Source organism: Girardinichthys multiradiatus, chromosome 14 (genome assembly GCF_021462225.1).
Source record: "Girardinichthys multiradiatus isolate DD_20200921_A chromosome 14, DD_fGirMul_XY1, whole genome shotgun sequence".
NCBI classification, from domain to species: Eukaryota; Metazoa; Chordata; class Actinopteri; order Cyprinodontiformes; family Goodeidae; genus Girardinichthys; species Girardinichthys multiradiatus.
Genome location: NC_061807.1, coordinates 39,281,515 through 39,306,848, shown reverse-complemented (window position 1 = coordinate 39,306,848; position 25,334 = coordinate 39,281,515). Strand labels below are relative to the sequence as shown.

General features: G+C 41.0%; 3 long non-coding RNA genes across 3 annotated transcripts; 2 read left to right on the top strand and 1 right to left on the bottom strand.

Moving 5' to 3' along the window:
- The first annotated feature begins 1,180 nt into the window (after positions 1–1,180).
- Positions 1,181–1,679, top strand: LOC124880255. Its single transcript, XR_007041276.1, has 2 exons — positions 1,181–1,242; positions 1,487–1,679. It is a non-coding gene; the product is annotated as an uncharacterized LOC124880255 (long non-coding RNA).
- Positions 1,680–11,192: 9,513 nt separating this feature from the next.
- Positions 11,193–12,423, top strand: LOC124881382. Its single transcript, XR_007041639.1, has 2 exons — positions 11,193–11,563; positions 11,692–12,423. It is a non-coding gene; the product is annotated as an uncharacterized LOC124881382 (long non-coding RNA).
- Positions 12,424–22,329: 9,906 nt separating this feature from the next.
- Positions 22,330–25,010, bottom strand: LOC124881350. The gene is made up of 3 exons (XR_007041631.1): positions 22,862–25,010; positions 22,658–22,768; positions 22,330–22,565 (listed from the first exon to the last, which is right to left on the bottom strand). It is a non-coding gene; the product is annotated as an uncharacterized LOC124881350 (long non-coding RNA).
- Between the last annotated feature and the right edge of the window lie 324 nt (positions 25,011–25,334).

Here is a 25,334-nt window from a genome sequence, read left to right as displayed (position 1 = left end):
CCCTTTGGTTGGTGGTGCTCAGTAAACACTGATGATAGCAGCTTGTCCTTAAGAAGAGGTTACAATTACTAAAAATTTCCAAATATCAAACCTGACGTAAATGATTTTGTTGTACTAACAATTTAATATAATGTATTATTTCAATGTGTAAAGGGCTAGTGTAGCCAAACTTCTTCTAAAGCTCTCATTCATTCATTTACTTGTAATATCTACTACATATAGAGTTTTAGTTACTGTTGTAGCTACTGGAAATTTTGATGCTAATAACAGTGTTAAAATCATGTGATCACCAGTGCCTGTTGAGCTGCAGCAATTGTATTTGCCACTTATGTTTTACTTCAATACAAAAAAAAAAAATTATATATATATATATATATATATATATATATATATATATATATATATATATATATAGGTTTCTAGCCAAAAGACTGTTTCCAGATGACAGAAATTTTAAATTAATCTCGTTGGTGAGCAAAGGGAAAGTGTTACTAGGGCAGATAGACTGTAGCCACTGCTTTTATTTCCTGTCCTAACACCCAGTTTTATGAAGCTTGGTATATTTTGCAACCATCTATAGTGGTCAGCTATCATTGATATATGTTGACAAATGGCAAAATATATTGAGAAAAACAACTCTTGAGAATCATTTTGAACTCTTTCTAAGCCACATTTTCCTAAGATTTGGTTTGACACACATAAAACAATTTGCTTTATAGCTTAAAAGTCAGTTCAAGGGTCAAAATATTTCATTAGGAGTACCGATTTTCATTAAGGTTCCTGAAGTAATTTATTTGACAGGTTTGAATATTAGTAAAGAAAAAAAAGGGACCAAAGCTTGCTGCCTGTGGTACACCATTTACACAGATTAGGATTAAGCAGCACATTTTTAGCCAGACAAAGTCAACAAAATAATTTCCTGCTGCAGTTCCTGCCATGAGCTTATGTCTATGGCCCCCAAGACTGTGACCAGAGTTGTTCTGTTGGCTGTATAAGCAATATTTATATGGTAATATCAGTGATATTAATTCTCCTTAGAAGTTAAAACTTAACATTTTAATCGAATTCTTTAGATTAAAAAAGAATGGTTCCTTTTTTTCCTGTAATTATGTGAAAATGTTTGTGTGTTTTTGTGTGTCAGGACAAGCAGCCAGAGTGACCTATAAAGTTTCTAACACTGACTCCTTTGAAGCAGAAATGGACAAGCACAGCACCGGTTCTTCCAGGGGCTCAACTCAGTGGGTGAGTATGAATCAGTTTTAATGTTCTGAGAAACCATCAAAAACCCTCCAATGTTTGTTGTTTGTTCTTTTATTCGGGCTTCACTTTCTGCATTGAGAAAAAATGTAAACACTCCCGATTTGACTAAAGTACTTTGTGTCTGTTGCCTGCGTCCAATCAGTTCTTTATATGCAAATGAGAAAACGTCTTTGTTGAACATCTTAAGCTTTGTTTGACTGACGTAACTTGTTTCTATCTGTTTTAGTGTGAGGTGGCTATGTATGATTACTTGGATTACTTCGAGCGAGTGGAGACCAAAGGAAGTAAATAAAATCTCCTCCAATGCATTCCTGCTCGTCATTTTGTAAATAATGTGCATTTCTTTATCTGAATTATATAAGTCATGTTATGTATGTAAATATTACATATTTTCATATTAAACCATGTCTTCTCCATCATCATGGCTATTTCCTTTATTCACTTTGTCATTAAGCATACAATCACGTTCAATAAGTTGGAATATTTTTATTCATTTATTTCAGTGACTCAGTTCACTAAGTGAAACATATTATATAGATTATTTGCACACAAGCGATTTAATATGTGCTTTCAGAGTGTTTTTCTCTTTTAAAATGTACTTCAAATCTAACAAACGAGCCTCATCAGAACACATTTCCTAATTCATGAAATATGACTGTATGTGTACAAACATGATGCATGTACCTTTATGAGGATAAATGTGTCAAATGTATCTTTATGATGACTTGACCACATTGCCTGCAGCTCCATAGCGCTAAGACAAACTAATTCTACAGCTGGAGGCAAAGTTTCACAATAAGGACCCTGAAAGGAAAGTGTGGTGTTGCTGTGCTGCAGCATAATAGGTCAAAGGCAGGAAGTTGAAACAGCGTCTATGACGGTCAGAATCTGGCTTTGAGCCTCTACTCCAAACCAGTACATTATTGACTTATTTTGCTGTGACCGTGCCTTAGTGATGTTATTGTCCAAAACACTCAGTACAGGTGTTCCTAAATGCAGATTGTATGTTATCTGACTGAAACGTCTATAACGCAACTAGTAAAACACTCACTGCAATGCTGAACTTAGAACTACAACACAGAACAGCAGGGAAGTTCCTAAGACTTGTTCTTGTTGTCTGAAAAAGCAAGAGGACAGTACTAACAGTTTATATAAAGGAACTAGCCTCTTCATAAAATGTTTGCTAAATACTTTTATGCAAACTGATTTCTAAGAACCTAAAACATAAAAGCCTTCTTCAAGCTAGTTAGATAGCAGTCACTGTATGATAAAGGAGCGAGCTGCTAAATGAAACCTGAAAAAAGGGAATGAGCTTGAACAGGACCTTTAAATGCAACTTTTAAGAGTTAGAAGTCATTTTGTGCACTTTGTTTTACATATTGTTGTCTAGTCACAGAACGTGTTGTATTTCATCCTGGGCTCTGTCAGCAAAACTGGGGATATCTTTGGTTGTGTTTATAAATGCAAGATTAAGAGAATGTCAGGTGCGGTGTAACGGAGGACCCCAGAATGCAGACAAGCAGGCAGCATGATGGTGGGTGAATAAACTGATTTAATAAATGAAACTTACATCAGAAGGTGGTGGCAAATACAGGTATGGAAAGGCTTGGCATGAACAACAAGACGTAGCAGAAAACAAAGTGACATGATCCGAATGTTTCCACGAGGAGCGACCATAATGGCAGAGTATATATAGGGCATGACACAAGAGAAGCAGGTAGACTGATTGACATGGTGCAGGTGAACCGAATAAAGTTAATTGACAGGAGAGAACAAAACGTGACTGGAGCAAAACAGGAATTCAAGGATACAAACTAATAGAAACATAAGTAGAAAAACATGAAACTAAAGCATAACCAAATCCAAAAACCTAACTTGACAAAACATGAACTAGAAGACAAAAACTAAAGCATGACCAGGAAAATAATAAACAGAAGCATGATTCAAAACCTTAACTGTGAGAAACATATGAGGAAAAACCCACAAACAAAAATAAAACAACCCCAAATCATAACAGAGAAAGAATCCTGGCTTCATGGTTAGATTTAGATATGCTCCATGGCAGAAGTACAAAATGTAGATGGGAGAGGGAGTAGAAGGAACAAGGACTTCAGAAGGTAATGATAGTTTTTAAAATGAACTCTAAGTTTAAATGTTGGTAAAGTGGTCTAAAAGCTCCCACATCCAGCAACAACATTACTTAGTATCACATAAGTTTCACTGCAGAGTAGGGACATTAAATATTGTTTATGTGAAGTCACAACAAACAGCACAATTACATATGAGCTTATTCTTTTGGAGAAAAACAAGTCAAGAACATATGAAGGTCACACAGAAGATGAAAATGAATAAAACAATAAAAAAAAAATAAAGTTACTTTCTGTGAGCCTTCCTGTTACTATGAAGGGTCAGTATCTCTCCTCTGAAGAACTTTAGAGATCTCCGCTCAGTTATTAATACTGCAACAATCCAACAAAACTTCAACCACTCTAAATGTTTGCACAAAACACAGCAAATATCAATTATGTTTCAAAACTAAAGTCCCAGAAGATGATGCTGAGAAGAAATGTTCACTCTGCAGCTGGGAGACTCTGTGATGACAGTGGGTACTGTTGGGATTATGATTATTGATTAATTAATATTTATCAAGAATTATAGTTAAATATCATAATTTGAGAAAATTAATTTCTTAACCATAAATCCTCATTTATGAATCAAAATCAGAGATGTCTTCTGGTGTTGTAATTGTGGCTCAAAGCCCTTGATAATTACAATTATTGAATTCTCAGTAATAGTTGATAACTATTATTAGATGTCACTGTTTAATCAACCGTTTCTACCGAAACGTGGTGAAATTTAACCTTATTTTGACTGACAAATCACTCTTGCACAAAATAAACGTGAATATTTATTAAATCAACAGCCCTGATACAACTCGCTCTTCTGATTCAATAATCTTCACCTAATCAAACATGCAAAGTCCTACACAAAAAGGGGTAAAATACCTTAATAAACCAAATAAAACAAAACAGAACAAAACAACATGGAGTGTGTATGAAAATCCAACCACCAGTTATGGCAACAAGTGATAATATGGTGGTGAGCGGAGCTTCGGGAGCCCCCCCCACCCAAAGTTTGGCTCAGTGGGACACAGGCAGTCATAAAACTTTCCCAAGCTAAGTTGTAAACCCAGGGGACAAAGGATAATAAAACTTTTGCCGGCAAGCTAGCAAAGCATGAACTTGAAGACAAAGAAAATAGTTGATTTTCACCATAAGGTTATTATAGCAGTTCAGTTCCACAGCGCACCTGCGCTCAGGTGTCCAGACAGTAAAAACACAACTTGTGAGGATGGATTTTACTTGATATTGTTTCCCCCGAGCAGATGGAGAGAGAAGGAGGGGGGGGGGGGGGGGGGGGGGGGGGGGGGGGGGGGGGGGGGGGGGGTACAAGTGTCCGCGGATACTTAGCAAAGCAGTCCGTTTTTCGTCCTTTGTGACCTCCTTGGCAGAAAGGTGAAAAAATATGACGGACTGTCACTAGTCGACTGGAACAAAAAAAACAAGGAGGAAAAATTGCATCTCCTTGAAAACTCAGTGTTTTTTTGGACAAAGTAACAATTCCTAAACTATCAGAAAATCAAGCGATGGACCTGGATGTACCACTGACTTCAGCCGAATATAATTATAATATAATAGCCAAATATAAATTCTGCCAACATCACTCTCTTGTGAAAACCAGGAAAAGACCCAGTACTCCCTACCAGCTACCGACCCATATCCCTTATTAACGTCAATCTCAAAATAATCTGTAAAGCCCTCGCAAAAAACACTAGAAAAGGTTACGCCTCTCATAATACATCCCGACCAAACTGGTTTTATTAAACGTAGGCATTCATCCACTAATTCACGCAGATTAGTTAATCTAATAGACTATTCCTACAGTAAAAATATTGAGACCAATATATTATCTCTAGATGCAGAAAAAGCATTTGATAGAGTTAACTGGAAATTCTTGTTTGCAACCTTGACTAAATTTGGTTTTGGAAGCTCTTTCATAAACTGGATAAAAATATTAGACAGTTCCCCAGCGGCATGTATCAAAACAAATAAACAAACATCTTCCTGCTTCTGTCTTCAGAGGGGCACCAGGCAGGGATGCCCACTTTCCCCCTCATTATTTGCTATTTTTATTGAACCACTAGCAGCAGCAATCAGACAATCTAAAGGTATTAAAGGCATAAAATGCAGGAATATTGAACATAAAATATGTCTTTATGCAGTTGATGTATTACTCTTTCTCCAGCATTCGCAAACCTCTGTCTCTCAGGTAATTGGATTGATAAATTCTTTCTCAAGAATTTCCGACTATTCTATAAATTGGTTAAAATTGACAGTTCTTCCAATCAATTGTTCTTTCCACAATTTTCCTAATATACAACTACAGTCAGGGAATATTACATATTTGGGCATTAACGTGTCTCCTAGATTGGGAGATTTAACAAAACTAAACCACATCTCGCTCTTAAAAAAAGTAGAAGATGATCTTGCTAGATGGAAATCTCTATCCATATCACTCATGGGCAGGGTTGCTTCAGTAAAAATGATGGTCTTGCCAAAAATCAATTACTTATTCTCAATGATTTCGAATAAACCATCTGACTGGTTTAGATCTCTGGACTCCTCCATCACTAAATTTATCTGAAAAGATAAGCACCCACGTATTAGCCTCTAAACACTGCAAAAGACCAAAGATAAAGGAGGACTAGATCTGCCTATCTTTCATCTTTACTGCTTAGCTAACAGGCTACATTACATCTCAAAATGGTTTAAATACAGTCCTCTATTGAACCCTGGCTAGACGTAGAACAGACATAATGCAATAATATAAAGAAAGTTGGCTGGTTGGACTGCATGGTGGGCCGTGGTGCGCCATGCGGGGGTACGGGTGGCCGGCGAGCTGGGGCGCCCCCGGGGTTTGGGGGTGGGGTGGGGGGGGTGCCTGGTAACTGGTGCTGCCGTGGCCTTCTTCCACTGCTTCCTTCTGTGGTTCTGGCACATGGTCGAGCGCGGTCGGGTGGGTGGGGCGGCAGAGCACATCTTGTGACTGCACCGGGGCGGCTGGTGGGTTGTGCTTGGCCTGGAGCGGTTGGCCTGCGTGGCCCAGGTACCTGGCTGGTGCATGTATCCCTCTCGTGGACTGGTGGGCTGGGGCTGCTGGCGCTGTCTGGGGGGGTTGGGCGGGCTTGGTGGTGTGCTGCTCTGCTGGCTGTCGTGTGGGGGGGGGGGATTGGGGCGGTGGGTGGGGGGGTGTTGTGGAGGGGGTGCAGCGTGTGGGGTATAGGGGTTGTATCCACTTCTGGAATGTGGGGTCGCCGGCGTTTGGATCTGCTGGGCGGCGATGGTGGAGCTGAGCTGGATAGTGCTTTTCCTTGGGTGGTCGTTGCAGTGGCAGAAATGTAGTGTTTTTTGTTGTTGTTTTTTTCTGTGGCTGACGGGGGCATTGTGGGGGCATGGTGGGGGTCACTGGCCCCGGGTACCGGGTGGGTGAGTTTGTCCCATCATGATGCGGGGGTCCTGTTGTGGGTGCGGTGCTTGGTGGGGTCTGCCCAGTTACGCCGGTGGGCGGGGGTGGTGTTGCGCGATGCCCTTGAATTGCCGTTGCAGCGTGCTGTGTGGTGGGGGAGCGGGGTGCGGCAGGGGTGCTTAGAGCAGGGCACAGTGTGGGTGGGTGTGGCTTCATCGGCCTCTCAGCTATGGAGTTCACCTGTGGGGGAGGGGATTGGTGGCGTTTGGGTCCGGAGGCATGTGTTCGATATCGGTGTCCTTGTTGGGGGTGGCCCTGTGGGGAGGTTCATGTTGGGGTTCACTGGGGGTGGGAGGCTCATGGGGTTGGGATTGGAGCTCATTGGGGGGTCGGGACTGCTCTGTCCTGGGGCGACTCTGGTTGGCGGGCTGGTTTGGGCCATGTGGACCCCTCTTTTGTACATAGCCCCCTCTCCGGAGGTGGATGGGGGTTGTTGGGGACTGGATTCGGAGTGGGGGCCGGGCCGGGGCCGCCCGGGTCTAGGCGGTGCCGGCGCTGTCTGCCTGTCTGGAGGGAAGGGGACCAAGGGCTGGTTACCCCTAAGGGGTACCAGCGCCTGGACCTGGGAGTATAGAGTATGCATGGGGAGTGTGAATGAGTGTATGACGTCCATTGTTGTTTGTCTTTACTTTGGGTGCGAGTGATTTTATGTGTATGCATGAGGGTGGGAGTGGGTGATTGTGACTGTGAGTGCCTGTTTTTTTTGTTGTTTTTTTTGTGTGACAGGTTGGGTCTTGGACTGCTCCCTCTCCTGGATCAGCCTAGGCCCCCCCATCTAATGTGGGGCCTATTTCCTCCCCGCCACACTACCTGCCGGTGGTTGGAGTCTCTGCCCGCTGGTGTACTTGGGGTTCTCGGTGTCCGGGGCTGGGTGCTTTGGTGTTTGCTGGCTCACTCCCGGTAGCTGCTTGCCGGGGCCTGGCCCCCTGGGCTCTGTCGGGCCTCTGCTTCGGGGGTGGTGTGTCCCGGGGTCTTGGGTCTCTGTGTCCATGGCTGGATCTGCTCGGGCATGGACGGCTGCCGGCGGGGCCTGTGGGCTTGTCGTTGCGGCTCTCTGGGGCTTCTGCATTGTCGCTGCTGGGTGGCTCCCCTGGGACTCTCCACTGCTCTTCTCTGGGGGGGTTGCGGTAGTCCCGGCAGTGGTTCTCCTGGGGTTCCTGTGCTTTGGGGGGCCTTTGGATGTCTGTGGCTCGGATCTCCTCAGTGTCCGCCCGGGGACCATGGGGCAGGTCGGTGGGTCCTCAAACTCCCTATTGCATATTTTTGTGGAGAAACCTTGTATACAAAGCGCATCCACACTCATACTCACAGGTGTTAAGCTTCAGGTGTTGACAGATACACAGATGTTTTTATATTGGGCTGCACCTCTCACTAAGTACATTTTACATTCATAAATACTGTGTGCTATTTTGTAAAAAAAACAAAAAACAACTGCAGGTGTTGTTGAGAATTAAAATCATGTACTTTCATGCTATTAGTTTAGTTGGCATGTGAGAACATTAAACTGAGATTTAACATGAGTGAGCCTTGAGGAGAGATGACAGATCACAGCAGGGGTCAGGATGGCACAAGGGTGAAACAAAGGTTGGAAAGTTTTCAACAGCTGCAAGCAGTAAAAGCTGGCTGTAGGGACAAAAAAGCAATAAAGGTCAACTTTTGGCCATGGTATAGATGCCACAAGGGAGCTTGGCTGATTTACATCACCAGACTGCAAAAGGGGGAGGCACTGTCAGTAAGCTTTGAAGTCAATAGTATAAAGATGTTCTGGAACTTGTAAATGGGAAAGACATCGGGGTAAAGACAGCCATGCTTTGCTGAAATCTGCGATCTCTCTCCGTAAGGGCCCTTATGGAAAATTTTCTTTCCTTTATGTAATTTCCTTTATGTAATTTTGTATATTCATTTTGCAGTCGAAATCATTGGACTTATTATCTTCCAAATTAAACTTGCGTTAATCTTAATTTCCTGCTCTTCATCTGTTCTTTCTCACGACATCCGGACTGGGAGAGGTTGAGGCCGCAAGGTTATCAATGATAGCATTATTTTACCTCAACAGTGTATAAGCAAGCAGGGTGTAATCTTTTATTCTCTTCATCCTTCTTTCTCTCCTCCACTCTTTTCTTCTTTTCTCCCCTTTTTCCCTTTTGCCCCGTCTCTCTCTTTTTCAAGTTTCTGTTTTCCTTTTCATTTCAGTCTCCGTGTCTGTAACAGTTGAAATATTCCCAAAGAAGTTTATAATAAAGTTTCTTTTATAAATATAAAGCAGAGCTTTAAAACATTAGCTGTGATGCTCCGCTTGTGAAAGTAAATCTGTTGGGCAATTTCTTTGCACTCAGACAACAATTCTGAGCGATACTCTGCCAGACAGGTAAAACAAATAAAATAAAATAAAAATCCGTGTTTTTTTGTTACGTGTCTTCGATCGGTAAAGTTGAAAACTTACAAGCCTTCTTACTCCTGTAAGCTTAATTCGTTTAGTTTTCTCATTGGCCAATGGGGAGAATGAATGAAAGTCAACGTGGGATTTCTTCTCCAGAGTGAAGCTCCAGTAGCGAGTTAACCGCGTCTCGGTCCCAAGCTGAAAGCAATGGTGGGCAGTCTCATACTCTGTAATATAGTTGACTGTTGCATCAGAGATGCGACGCCCCCATCCTATCAGCCGCGGTGGCCGCTGGGATTTGTAGAAGCGGACTGTGCTGGTATACAAAATGGCCGATGATGTCAGTAGGCATCCTGGTGTCCAGCAACTTACAAATGGTCCAATATTACGTAAAACATGGTCCAACAGTACCATAACAAGCTCTATCTATTAAATCTAATATATCTATATGAAACATTTCTGTTTTCACTGTGACAAGCAACGCACATCCCAGAGGTTATGGAGGAGATCCACAGGGTGTAGTTTGAAAATAGAAAAAGCTGTATTCAGTGTAATCTGCAATGTTGGACCGGGGATAGGCAGTTTATGAGTCCATGGTACAAGAAAAACTCAATGTCAACACAAACAACAAGGTGAACTAAAATAAAAGAACTGTTTTACGATACACACTTGGAGGTGTTATGATGATGGTGATGTGCAGAAGTTGATCAAGTAATGCAACAAATGCAAGCGCTGCTAAAGTTTCAAAGAGACCTCACCAACGGATATACAAAGAAAGATGATCAGATTATAAGAAAGAGGCGCCCTCAAAAACACCCATAGAGGCATTAACAATAGTATCTCTCTAATCCATACGAGGCTGTAAATAAAATTATCTTTGTGTTCTAACTGCCTTTAGAATGACTAATTTGAGGTAAAAAACTAAGTCACAAAAGATCAGCGTCTTTTTCAGCCTCATGTTATAACTTATTATGTAATTCCTTTGCCTGCCCTTAATTTTACTGTCGAACACAAAGTATTTTTTTTATCTGCCAGGAATGGGTTTCTGATCTACAGGTCCAGTAAAAAATATTACTTATACTCATTATGGGCTTTTAATTGTCCTTTTAATTGTGTGGTTTCAGTAATTTATCTAACCTGTTCTTGAAATGATTATACAAAAATAACTTTCAAAGAGCTTTCAAAAAACTACAAATGTGCTTCAGATATTTGATATTATTGTCAAACGTATCACAATATATTCCACCTATGGCTACTTTTTTCACAACTCCTCTTGTTGGAAAAGATAGAGTTCATCTAAATGTGTTTCTTTCCTGATAGGAACGGGCTTTTAGGCCTAGTCCACAAATTTCCTATAGAATTTAGATTGGGGCTTTGGAAACCCTACTTCATTCATTTTAAAATGAGGTTTGTAGTGAGCTATCATTGTAAACTGGAACACCAGCTTTGTGTCCAGGTCTTAACCATCTAGTTGCTGTCTTGAAGCCGAAGAATGTAGAGGTATTCCAGCTTTTTCGTTATTCTACCTTCTGTGAGCAATGCACAAGTAATTCGAGGAGCAAAATAGCCCCACAGCATAATGCCATCACCACTGTGCCTAAAAACTGGTTCAGTGTTTTTAGTTTTTGAAAACCTGACATTGAATTTTTCAAATGTCATTGTGTCTACACCCCAAAGCTCAAACCCTTTTGCCCATTTCTAGACAAAACGAAAAAACCACGACTTCAACAATTTTGTCAACAATAGTGTTCAAACCTCGGGTAAGAATTATACTATAAGCTTGCTGATGAGTGCAAGAAGTGTGTGGTCAGGGTGAAACTTCCTACAGTACATTCACCCACATTTTACCCAAAACAACACCTAAAGACCTGCAGGCCTCATCAGGTCAAGATTCAACAATATGAAAGTGACTGAGCAGCAATAGCATTTAAGTTCCCAGGATAAAACGACTGGTGATCCAAAAAAAAAAAAAAAACAAAGGCCTGTCTAAGATGTTTCAAAAAACATCTTAATGAAACCAAAGACTTTGAACTAGTTTATTTTTGTGTGTTAGTTCTGTTGGAATTCCTCCCTGTTTCTCTCTCTGTTCTACTTCTGCTCACGACTTTCCTTCCCCAGCTCTCTCTTCCTTCATTGAACTCAGCTGTTCCTCATTTTCCACCTGATTACTCTCACCGGGTTTTGCCATGCCATCTCCACACTTGTCCCTGTATTTAAGCTCTCCGGTTTTCACTGCTCTTCACTGTGTCTTTCCGTTTCTATGCCCGTTACACTTCCTGTTTTGTGCTGAATGTGACTTTGCCTGTGTTCCCTGCTCTGATAACCTTGTGCCAGCCAGTAAGTTTTTTCATCATTATTAAAATTACTTTTCACTCAGAATTCTGCCTCCTGCATTTTGGCTAGAAATAGAAAGTCTAGGGCCTGCAACTGTTTTTCAAACACTGCAATTAAACTTTTTGTTTCAGTGTTGCGCTCAGACTGCCGGTGTTCTGCGTCCCCTGCTGATCCATTGATTTGTCTTTGATGAAGCTGATTCTGGAGGAGCATGTGATAATGCTCCATATGTTTTTGCAGAAGAACTTCACATGTCCATCTGAATGACATCAGTATTACAGGGTATCTAAAGAAGCCTCTGACTGAAAACACTGTTGTCCTGACAGTCTCATGATCTCAGGGTTATTCATTATGTTCTTCATTTTTTGAAGAATCCTTCTTTGCATAATCATCAATAGTGACTCAAGAACATATTAGAGAAAAGTCCCAGCTTTTAATCATCTTGCTGAGCTTTTTTAAGTCCCTGGCTCTAAATGCTGCTACCTGAACAGAAGAGATCCCACTCTCCATAACAAACTTTGCAAACTTGCTCCAAACACTTACCGGACCGGAGGTTCCTCAAGAAGTAAAGTCTGCTCTGTTTCTACTTGTAGAAAGCTTTACTGTTAAGCCTCTGGTCCAGTCTGTTGTCCAGGTGAACAGCAAGATATTTATGTATAGTCCCCAACCATCTCTGCTTTTTCACCCAAGATGGAAACAATGTTTGACATTTTCCAGCTTTCTGTTCTCAGCCTCTTGTCCATCTCTGATGCACCCGACGGCTGCGGAGTCATCCGAGTATTTTTGCAGATGACAAGACTCTCTTGTACTGGAGATCTGAGGTGTACAGAGTTAAAAGGAATAAAAACTGTGCTCGCTCTGTCTGTCTGTCTGTCTGTCTGTCTGTCTGTCTGTCAAGTAGTCGTCAAGTAGTTGTTGATCAAGGTGACTAAAATCAAAAACACAAAATTGGAGCCTTTACACCATAACTAAGTCAAGAGTTTTCCCCCAGCACTCCAACCCAAAATATTTTTTTCACCATTGTTTAAACCTTTAACTGAGACTGGCAGTTCTGTTGTGCTGAAAATGTAATGTTAATCCAAAACATTTTGACATGTTTTTATCTTGTAGCTCATTGCCAGATAAATAAACTATATTTAATTCTTTCTTGCTGATAGCTGTGAGTTTGTAGCTGGGATTCTAGTCAAGTTTTAATCTTTTATGATCTTTTGACCCTTAGGTTGGCTCTCTGAATCATGTAACCATTTCCTGTCAAGCTGAAAACAAAAACCAAAAAACAAAAGGGCAATGGTTTTTTTTTTGGTAAAGTGTTCACAGAAAATACAACCCAATTGCAGACAGCCGCAACACACAGTAGTAACAAGTAAAACTGAGCTAAACCACAACCATGGAAAACGGCAGCACATGCTGTAGTCATACTAAGTGGTGAAAGCTGCTATTATGGCTCTGAACTTTTTGTTGCAGGGAAACATGAACAGAAAGTTCACCAGATGGTAGCAAAAGGTGGTTTTTGAACTAACGTCTTGCTCCACTTGTGACATGAAATTCAAATGTCATTTGAAACCAAATCCAAACTGTGTGGAGGTAACGTAAATTTAAAGGGATGGTTCAGATTTATTGAAGGAGGGTTCTTTGAAGAGACGATGAGGTCTGCAGCAGAAGACTTTCTGAAGGATTCTTCTTTAATACTGGTACTAATGGATGGTCAAAGAATTGCCCAGTCAACAGCATATTTGTAATTTTGAATCTTTAAACAACACCTTTCTCAGTCATTATTACAAGCACTTTAAATGTTTAAACAGTTGTAACATTTACATTTAATTTTTATTGGCAAAAGTAAATAATTTCACCCAGGATAGTCATTTTAATGCAAAGAGACAGAATAGCAACAAAAATGTCTGAAAATAATTCATTTTATAAAAGGAAATGGGTTGCATGCTACCAAGTGAAAAAGCCTGAGCTCAAACTTTTCATTAAAAAGAAACTAACATCAAAACTGAAGACTGAGGTTTTATTTGTAATGGAGTAAACTATAAAAATCAGCAGGGGATCAAATTTTTATTTCCCCCACTGTAGACGAACAGATGCTTATATGAACATGGCAGTTTCACAATTGATACTATATGATGTATTCGCAGATGTCATGGAGGACTCCTACACTGTTTCAGAAAGACGCTGAGAGACAGCATGCTGCTCCTTGCACCCTGTTTGAAAACTTGGATATCTGAACAACTGACCACTATTAAAGAAAACTAGCATTAAAAATCGTGATGCAAAGGAGATCGAACCACCACAAAAATGACAAAAAAATCCGAAAAAAAAAATTTCTACCACCATCTTCCAACAGAACAATACGCAGGAAGCTGCTGCAACCTAGTGTGAAAAGCACAGAAGGAAGTGGTAGGTGGGAAGCTGTTAACATTTATCCTGAGCTCTGAGTCATTAAAGTAACTGATTATCTCTTGAGATATTTTCCACAATATCTGCTGAGCGACACAGCAGTAAAGGTCAAATCTACATCTTGGTGTTCAGCGAACTGAATCACGACTCTGTACCAGTAAATATTTGGACTAAAGCAAAGTGAAAATTAAAAATTATTATTGAAACTGAAAAAAAGATTAATTTACAGATGTGAACCTATCTGTTGGACCCGGTAGCAAAAAACCCGTTCATGGGACCTAACACATTAATGTGGGGAGCTGAAGGCTCCAGCAATACTTAAAATACTAAGAAACCAACTTTATTTTCAGCTTGTGGCGTTCATCAGGATCCTTCAACTAACACATTAAACCAGCACTTTTCATACTGTGATCTGACATGCAGTGATGATGGCCAAACACGTTGCCTCCTGATGAAATGGATCAAAATAGTCACCAAGGGTCAAATAATCGCTACAGAGAAAAGTAGTGGATCAGAAATAATCTTTGTTTCACCTTAAGGATTTTTTGAAAATCATCCTAATATCACTACACCACATAACCAGCCTTCCAGCTGTTACTAACTACATGACTGTTTAACATGACTGCTGTGTTATGCTTATTTCTGCTTGCTCTTCTGCGTGCAGCTCTGTCAGAAAGTCTCACTAGTAGACATCACCCTGTTGGAGGACATCAACAATCCATCTGATTAGCTTAACCATACTGGGCGTCATTTTTGACGTGATAGTTCATGCTTGTGTGTTTTATTGTTCTCTTTACATCTAGAGTTAATACCTATTAGATTCATTCTTGGGTTTCTTATGTTTCTTCTCAGCTCATATGTGTTAATTAGCCACTCTTCTTCTGTTGTTCTCGACTATCTCTGCCACAGCTGCTCCACAATTCGTCTGATTAGCTCCTCTGGTTTAATGGTCATTCCTCCACCCTGCTTCTGTATTACACTTCCTTTGTTTGCTCACTACTGGATGGTCTGTTTACCTGCATTTCTGCCATCTGTTGCCTGCTCAGGGCTTGTTGCTCTGGTTACCTGCTCCAGGACTAATCCGTTTCCATTCTCCATCTTGTAAATTATCCTTTTATTTATTAAAGGATTCATCTCCACCATTTGAGTCATTCAAAAAAACTGAATCATGACAGTTGCTTTATCTTTTTTAATTTGAAGAGTGTCTAATACCAATGTGCGACATCACAGTTGTTCCACAGGTAAACAGAAAGTCATGGATCATACAAATTCCTCAAAAAGTCATGTTAAAATCACATACTCCATGTATGTAAATAATTACAATATATTCCTCAGAAAGGGATACATGAAGCGCTGCATAAATATTGTATTCTGCAAATCTAAAAATTGCTGCAGCCGTACAGACAACACAGAGCTCTAAATAATCTTAGGGTGAGAATAAGTGTGAAGGAACTAACTAACTAAAATGTGATGATGTGAAGAAACTGAAGGGACTGGCCCAGGTACTGATCATTTATTAATGTATGTTTGTAAAAATACAGGCTGTCATTTAATGAAATGTAGAGGATCTTCATGTCAGGGCTGTGGCTGCTATGTGTTTATGAGGTTTGAGGTTTGTCTTCCTGTTTGTCTCTGTCATTGCACGGTCCAAAGGAGAGCATAAGGCCATTTCCGTTAAGCAGACCTGATAAAGAAATAAAACAAGAAATCGGGTGTCTGTACAGAGCCTGTAAACAACATGGTCTGTAACTTAATCTGTTTTTTAATTCTGAGAATGGAACAACTGTTTTTCCTTCATTGAATTTAGCTCTTACAATCTCTATGATAATTACTGCTATTCGGCAAACCTGCCTCAGTGGCAATTTTTAGACCTTTTTTAACACCCTGATATTCAGTCAAACATAAAAATCTTGAATTCCCAAAACAAACATTTGGATCGCAGTAAAAACATTTGGCCCTTTGAAGACATGTTGGAGTCCAAATCACGGAACGTTTCAACCAAGAAAAAAATTGTGTGAACCCAATCAATGTTTTACTTTTTGTTCAAGTCAAAGCTGCATACAAGCTCCAAACACTGCTAGTAAACTATTATAACACTGAATGTGTCAGTAGATGGGTTTATTGATACCATCGGTAGTTAGAGGCCAATGATAGAAGTTACACTGACAAGAATAATGATGACATTGTCTGATGGTTAGCTCCAAGTCTTAATACCGGCTCTTTTATCAGCTGGCCTTTAAACACACATAAACACATTCATCAATTGACATCATAAGCTGAATGTGACTGCTTTGTGTAATTGGACTGATTTGCTTCTATATTTAAGAAAATAAATCAGATGCTTGTAAAGTTCCTTAAGATGAGACCTGTTGGAAATCAATGCTGTATAAATAAACAGAAATAAATAGAATGAAACAAACAAATCTATTTGGATGGAAAACTGGAAAGAAAGGAAAACTTCAATAACATGGTTTCATGAGTGTACATTACACTTCACTGAAGCACCTTAATTACAGCCATTCAGTCTTCTTTAGTGGGAGTCTTTCACCCTGCAGCAGCTGAAGAAAAGCAAGTTCAGAGCACAATGCTGTCACCTCCATGTTCTAGTGTGAGTCTGGTGTTATTTTGGTAATAGACAGTGTTGTTTTTGTGCCAAACAAACAAAATTAACTGAAACTGTGTCCCAAATAGTTGGAGTTTCATAAAAGCTTCAGAATACAGGTCCTTCTCAAAATATTAGCATATTGTGATAAAGTTCATTATTTTCCATAATGTCATGATGAAAATTTAACATTCATATATTTTAGATTCATTGCACACTAACTGAAATATTTCAGGTCTTTTATTGTCTTAATGCGGATGATTTTGGCATACAGCTCATGAAAACCCAAAATTCCTATCTCACAAAATTAGCATATTTCATCCGACCAATAAAATAAAAGTGTTTTTAATACAAAAAACGTCAACCTTCAAAGAATCATGTACAGTTATGCACTCAATACTTGGTCGGGAATCCTTTGGCAGAAATGACTGCTTCAATGCGGCGTGGCATGGAGGCAATCAGCCTGTGGCACTGCTGAGGTCTTATGGAGGCCCAGGATGCTTCGATAGCGGCCTTTATCTCATCCAGAGTGTTGGGTCTTGAGTCTCTCAACGTTCTCTTCACAATATCCCACAGATTCTCTATGGGGTTCAGGTCAGGAGAGTTGGCAGGCCAATTGAGCACAGTGATACCATGGTCAGTAAACCATTTACCAGTGGTTTTGGCACTGTGAGCAGGTGCCAGGTCATGCTGAAAAATGAAATCTTCATCTCCATAAAGCTTTTCAGCAGATGGAAGCATGAAGTGCTCCAAAATCTCCTGATAGCTAGCTGCATTGACCCTGCCCTTGATAAAACACAGTGGACCAACACCAGCAGCTGACACGATACCCCAGACCATCACTGACTGTGGGTACTTGACACTGGACTTCTGGCATTTTGGCATTTCCTTCTCCCCAGTCTTCCTCCAGACTCTGGCACCTTGATTTCCGAATGACATGCAGAATTTGCTTTCATCCGAAAAAAGTACTTTGGACCACTGAACAACAGTCCAGTGCTGCTTCTCTGTAGTCCAGGTCAGGCGCTTCTGCCGCTGTTTCTGGTTCAAAAGTGGCTTGACCTGGGGAATGCGGCACCTGTAGCCCATTTCCTGCACACACCTGTGCACTCTGGATGTTTCTACTCCAGACTCAGTCCACTGCTTCCGCAGGTCCCCCAAGGTCTGGAATTGGCCCTTCTCCACAATCTTCCTCAGGGTCCGGTCACCTCTTCTTGTTGTGCAGCGTTTTCTGCCACACTTTTTCCTTCCCACAGACTTCCCACTGAGGTGCCTTGATACAGCACTCTGGGAACAGCCTATTCGTTCAGAAATTTCTTTCTGTGTCTTACCCTCTTGCTTGAGGGTGTCAATAGTGGCCTTCTGGACAGCAGTCAGGTCGGCAGTCTTACCCATGATTGGGGTTTTGAGTGATGAACCAGGCTGGGAGTTTTAAAGGCCTCAGGAATCTTTTGCAGGTGTTTAGAGTTAACTCGTTGATTCAGATGATTAGGTGCATAGCTCGTTTAGAGACCCTTTTAATGATATGCTAATTTTGTGAGATAGGAATTTGGGGTTTTCATGAGCTGTATGCCAAAATCATCCGTATTAAGACAATAAAAGACCTGAAATATTTCAGTTAGTGTGCAATGAATCTAAAATATATGAATGTTAAATTTTCATCATGACATTATGGAAAATAATGAACTTTATCACAATATGCTAATATTTTGAGAAGGACCTGTAGAGTCTTCCACAGGATGTTGGGAGATTTAGCCATGTATAAATGTTACTGAGATATGTACACTCTTGTATGTCTCCACTTCTGATAAAAGACTGTGCTGCCAATTTGTTAAATCACAGGTCTTTATTCTCATTATTTTTATCATAGTGGTTCTAAAAAGTGCTAATTTCTCAGTTAAAAAGCCAGAAATTTGCATTAAAAAAATGTAAAATGTGAAATGGCCATGGTGGCCTTATTGCTAAGAGAGCATTTCATTGGGTTTATCTAAGCAGGGAAACATCGGAGCGTTAAACATTTGTCCTCCATATACACTGACTCCTATATGTTATAAGCAGTATCTGATGACAGAGAACAGAATGATGTAGAATCATACTCTGAACAGTGAGTGCTGGCTGGTGATATCTCACCATCCACACACAGTTGGCTCTAAATCACACCTGCATGATTTGCTCCAAACTGGATATGAATGACCTTTGTCAATCTACAAACAGGTCAATTGGATTACATTGGAATTTGAATCAACTGTGCCCACTACGTATACATCCCTGATGCATTTTCAGATCCACACCAAATTTTGCGTACTTCCTCAGGAACCAGTGTTCAACACATTGGTATGGTTGATTGATGACATCATTTTAGCCCCGACCACTGAGAACAAAGTCACAGGTTTCTGTGGTGAATGACCCTCCATGAAAGAAGCTTCAAACTTAGCCTAATAAATGTCATTTTCTATCGCTTCCTCATAGTGGGTTGCGGGGAAGCTCGTGCCTTTCTCCAGCAGTCTATGGGAGGCAGGGTACACCATGGACAGGTCGCCAGTCGATCACAGGGCAACACAAACAGGACAAACAACCATGCAAACCTCATTCACACTCATTCAAACCTTAGGCCAATTTAGAGAGACTAATTAACCTAACAGTCATTTTTGGACTGTGGGAAGAAGCTGGAGTACCTGGAGAGAACCCACGCATGCATGAGGAGAACATGCAAACTCCATGCAGAAAGACCCCCGGCCGGGAATCGAAACCAGGACCTTCTTGCTGCAAGGCAACGTCTGCGCCACCGTGACTTTTTCAAAACACTACAGGAAGTCTTCATCAATCCCTCATCACCATACAGGAAGTGACTACAACTTCCATCTGTACTGAACGTAATATCAGGGCTTGCTTATAGTGCTCTCTAGAGGTGATGTGTGGAATTGAGTGGCTGGCTTGCTGGAGGCGTTGAGGTGGTGATTTGAGACAGCCGCTGATGCAACATACCCAGGACTATTATTTAAAACAGGTGGAACAATTATAAATCATTAAAAAAAAAACTTTAATGAATCAATAAAACGGGAACTGGGCACAAAAGTTTGAATTTGTTGTGGAGCTCTCTAATTATCAACAGGTCAAATATATACATACGAGCTCAAATATATACAGTACCAACACCCTCACCAATATTTAAATAAATGTCTCTATGTTACCAACAAAGTTCTGGTGTAATTTTGACCTCTCTAATTATCAGGAGTGGTAGAGCTCATTTAAACTGGTTAGTTCCTGATCATGAACAAGACGATACTGGAACACAAATGTCACTGTCTACCGTGAAGTTTGTTTAACCTCAACTATGACTGACAGTGAGATAACCAGAAATAAGTCAGCTCCAAAACTTGAGACCTTCAAGCATGACTGACACTTGCAGCTGTCCACATGGACAAGCCAAAAACCTTCTGGAAAAAAGGTTTTACAGGTACACAGTACTAAGATCTCACAGACATCATCCCATAGTGATGTCACCAGTTACTGACGAGTACATGTTTTTCGAGAAAATCGACATACCAAGGCCTTACAGAATATTTGTATCTTTTGTGACATTGAATTTGAAAGCAAGGATATCACTGGCTTGAGTGGATGTTCTCCTCAAAAATAAAATAATATGTTTGCAATAGTATAATAATGAATGTTTAATAGATTTAGACTTTCCTCCAAAGTCTGTGTGATTAAAAATAATTTCAGTTCAATGTAATGTCATGGAGGCCTTTTCAACAGTCCTTGTCAGAGTGTGATATGTCTACATTAAGGTCAGATTCCATAATAACACCAAACTATAATGAATATATATATACATATATATATATATATATATATATATATATATATACACATATATATATATATATATATATATATATATATATATATATATATATATACATACATACAGGTCCTTCTCAAAATATTAGCATATTGTGATAAAGTTCATTATTTTCCATAATGTCATGATGAAAATTTAACATTCATATATTTTAGATTCATTGCACACTAACTGAAATATTTCAGGTCTTTTATTGTCTTAATACGGATGATTTTGGCATACAGCTCATGAAAACCCAAAATTCCTATCTCACAAAATTAGCATATTTCATCCGACCAATAAAAGAAAAGTGTTTTTAATACAAAAAACGTCAACCTTCAAATAATCATGTACAGTTATGCACTCAATACTTGGTCGGGAATCCTTTGGCAGAAATGACTGCTTCAATGCGGCGTGGCATGGAGGCAATCAGCCTGTGGCACTGCTGAGGTCTTATGGAGGCCCAGGATGCTTCGATAGCGGCCTTTAGCTCATCCAGAGTGTTGGGTCTTGAGTCTCTCAACGTTCTCTTCACAATATCCCACAGATTCTCTATGGGGTTCAGGTCAGGAGAGTTGGCAGGCCAATTGAGCACAGTGATACCATGGTCAGTAAACCATTTACCAGTGGTTTTGGCACTGTGAGCAGGTGCCAGGTCGTGCTGAAAAATGAAATCTTCATCTCCATAAAGCTTTTCAGCAGATGGAAGCATGATTTGCTCCAAAATCTCCTGATAGCTAGCTGCATTGACCCTGCCCTTGATAGAACACAGTGGACCAACACCAGCAGCTGACACGGCACCCCAGACCATCACTGACTGTGGGTACTTGACACTGGACTTCTGGCATTTTGGCATTTCCTTCTCCCCAGTCTTCCTCCAGACTCTGGCACCTTGATTTCCGAATGACATGCAGAATTTGCTTTCATCCGAAAAAAGTACTTTGGACCACTTTGGACCACTGAGCAACAGTCCAGTGCTGCTTCTCTGTAGCCCAGCTTCCGCAGGTCCCCCAAGGTCTGGAATCGGCCCTTCTCCACAATCTTCCTCAGGGTCCGGTCACCTCTTCTCGTTGTGCAGCGTTTTCTGCCACACTTTTTCCTTCCCACAGACTTCCCATTGAGGTGCCTTGATACAGCACTCTGGGAACAGCCTATTCATTCAGAAATTTCTTTCTGTGTCTTACCCTCTTGCTTGAGGGTGTCAATAGTGGCCTTCTGGACAGCAGTCAGGTCGGCAGTCTTACCCATGATTGGGGTTTTGAGTGATGAACCAGGCTGGGAGTTTTAAAGGCCTCAGGAATCTTTTGCAGGTGTTTAGAGTTAACTCGTTGATTCAGATGATTAGGTTCATAGCTCGTTTAGAGACCCTTTTAATAATATGCTAATTTTGTGAGATAGGAATTTGGGGTTTTCATGAGCTGTATGCCAAAATCATCCGTATTAAGACAATAAAAGACCTGAAATATTTCAGTTAGTGTGCAATGAATCTAAAATATATGAATGTTAAATTTTCATCATTACATTATGGAAAATAATGAACTTTATCACAATATGCCAATATTTTGAGAAGGACCTGTATAGATATATATATATATCTATCTATCCTAAATGTAATATATATTTTATTGATATTATAGTTATCGTTTCTGTACTATTTTCCAAGGTTGTTAAGAGTGAAATGCATTTCAGGAATGATAGGAGCTACAATATTTGCAAGAAACCAAATTTATTGCAATTAAAAAAAACTATTTACATAAGTGCCTGAGTTGTATGACTCAACACTGAGGGAGACAAGTACAGAAGGACCTTGTACTGAGAAGAGGGATGGAGTGCCATGGAGAGAAGGAACGAGAGGAAGTTTAGGTTCATCCCTGGAGAAACTGCCACATGCATAAAAATGACACATTATTCAGGGTCCACATGGTCCAAATTTAGCACAACTGTGCTATCTTCAAAAATCATTTGCAATAATTTCAGCTTTATTAATTCCTGTTTATCTAGTTGCAGTCTTTCCAGGGATGGAGCTAAACCCAGGAGGAAGTGTTCCATGGAGGAGTAGACCCGCGGGGGTGGAGGTGGTGGCCGGTTTCGGAGAGCTTCCAGAAGCTCCCGTTCCACCTCAGATGGCTCCTCCCGGGGTCGCACTGTCCTCCTCCTCCTCCTTCCTGCAAGATTACACAGTTCTTAAATTAGATACCACACTGAGCTATTGTGTTGATGTGCAGGTCTATTCCTGTATACTTTGACATGTACACACCTACGGGAGGTTGGGCAGCAGCAGAGGATGAAGGAGCAGAGTCGGAGACAGATGAGGCAGCAGGTGCTTCGGATGGAGTGGACCTCTCCTCTGTGTCATCACCATTTGTGTCTGTCAAAAAAGACATGGCAAGATAGTGCAATATTAACATTAGTCAAAGTTAATGTTTTTCTTTTCATTATTAAATGTTTTTTGGCAACGTACCTTATGTCTCCGATGTCTCCTCTTCTGGGGGTGGAGCAGGTAGGTCCTCTGCCATCTCCTCGACTTGGCCCATGTTGCTGGTGGTGGGCCGTGGAGCCACAAAGGGGTCGAGGAATGAGAGGACGGCAGAGAACCTGAACTTTTTTCCCGCACCTGCTGCTGCTCCACTCCTCCTCTTCTCCAGCTCCTTCCTTCTCTCCTTCAGGTACGTGTCCCGCAAACCCTTCCACTTTTTTCGGCACACGTCCTCTGAAAATATAGGGTTTTTTTGTGAGATGAAGTCACATGAATATTTGTGTATTCCAGAAAGAGGCAATCGGCGACAAGCAGGTTTTCCCTCTATTTTTTGGGGGCGGTGAAGTGCAGTTGTAGCCTGTCTGCGGTTGCCATTTCACGGATGAATCGTGATATTGTCTTAAGAATACATCTAAACAAATCTTATGCTTTTATGAGTTTTACTTTTAAAAGTTATAGAGAATATATCCCCCTTTTAAAAATTAGCCCAACGACAGACAGGGTACAGCTTCACATTCGCAAGTGACTTGCCGATATAAATTAGCCAAAAGACAGTAGTACAATGGCGCTATTTTAAAGTTTTACCTGCTACTCCAGTCTCCTCACTGACTCTTCTCCAGGCCAGGTCCTTCCTGTACTTGTCTCTGTAGTAATAATTAGTTGAGTCATACAACTCAGGCTTGCCGCGCACCGCCACTATAATTTTGTCCTCCATCTTTCACGGACAACCGCTTCTTCTCCGCTGCGGTCTTTCACCCTATGTCACAGCCACATCCAGTCCCTGATTGGTTGATGCGACGCGAGTTTAGGAAAAAGTTCAGATTTATCAACTCGTCCGTCGCGCCGCTCCACTCCCGCTTCACTCCCGCTTCGCTTGCCGCGCCTTCTGAACTTAGACCTCAGTGTCAGAAGCTCTGTGGGCTAAGACTTCCTACGTTTTTGAGGACTTTGTTTCCTGAATTGCTGACTTCAACTGGATTTTGCTCTGGCTGGCAGCCTACCTGATTCCTTCATTTCCTGCATCAAGACATTAAGCGTACCCTGTCCACCCTCTCACGTAAGCCACTACATCTTGGATTACTACATGGTTTTTTCCAGTCTACCTCAAACAGCACCAGAGGATACATCAGAACGGACACTGGTCCGAAAACCGAGACCCCGAATCCCTCAATCCGTGGCGACCTGACTGCATAAACTTAGTAAGTTGTTCACTTATTCAACTTAGTAATTTATCTCTAGTTTTGCCTCATTAAGTTCTTTGTTTCACCAGTTCTCTTCCCCTTCCTTCCATACAGTTAGAGATTCACTTGTTCATGTTCCTGATTACTTGTTACACAATAAAACATTATTTTACCGATTTTCATTCTCCAGAGTGTACTTCTGTATGTGGGTCAGATCTATTCCGCAAACAGTGACAGAACACTCTCGCCAACCAGACCCAGCAGAAGCACTCCGCAGAACACTCTCAGGACGCGCTAATCAGATCCAATTTCATGATTCTTCACTCCGTTCCCTTTCAGAGCAACAACGACAAACAAATCAACAATTAGAACAGATTACCGCCATGTTGCAGCAAACTCTAAAGTCTCAGTCCACCGTACAGGTAGATAGTGCTGCCGCATCGCCGGAATCACAACAACTTCCCCATTTTTGTGACGTCACCTCCCCTAACCAAGTTTTCTGGTGAGGTGGGTAATTGTAAAGGAGTTTTGCTCCAGTGTAACTTAGTATTCAACCGTTCTCCCCGATCTTTTCCCCATGATGATGTGAAAATCTCTATTGGTTTATTGTCTGGCAAGGCTTTGCAGTGGCCTGAAGCCCGTTTCTCTGATTGCAGAAATTTTGGTTGTTCTTCTGTGGATTTTGTCAAAGAATTTAAACAGACTTTTTCCCTGTAGAAGATAAGTCAAGTATTGGCCGACAGTTGAGAGCACTAAAACAACGTAATAGGCCACTCAATGAGTTTTCTATCGAATTTCGTACCCTGGATGTTGCCTCTGGTTGGAATAATGAAGCATTAAAGACTACCTTTTTCCACGCCTTAGACAATGCCTTAAAGGATGAGTTAGCCCTGATGGATGAACCCCCCACATTAGAAGAAGTGATTACCTTAGCTACTAGAGTTGACAACAGACTAAGAGAGAGAAGAAGAGCCAGAGCGGTGAGGTCCGTTTACCAAACATTCAGTAACAACGAATTTTTCACCCTGTGTTAAAGCTCCTTCTCAGCAATCTACATCTGATCCTGAGCCCATGTTGTTGGGATGTACCCGTCTCACTTTTGAAGAGAAACAAAGACGTAGACCACAGTAAAAACACTGTCTAGTTACAGTGTTTTTACTGTGGTTCACCTGGTCATTTCATAGCTAACTGTCCAACTGTTCCCGGGCCATCAAAAGACAGGGTCCACCAACTGTAAAGGGGGGGTTGGTGGACCACTCAATGACTATTAAGGCCCC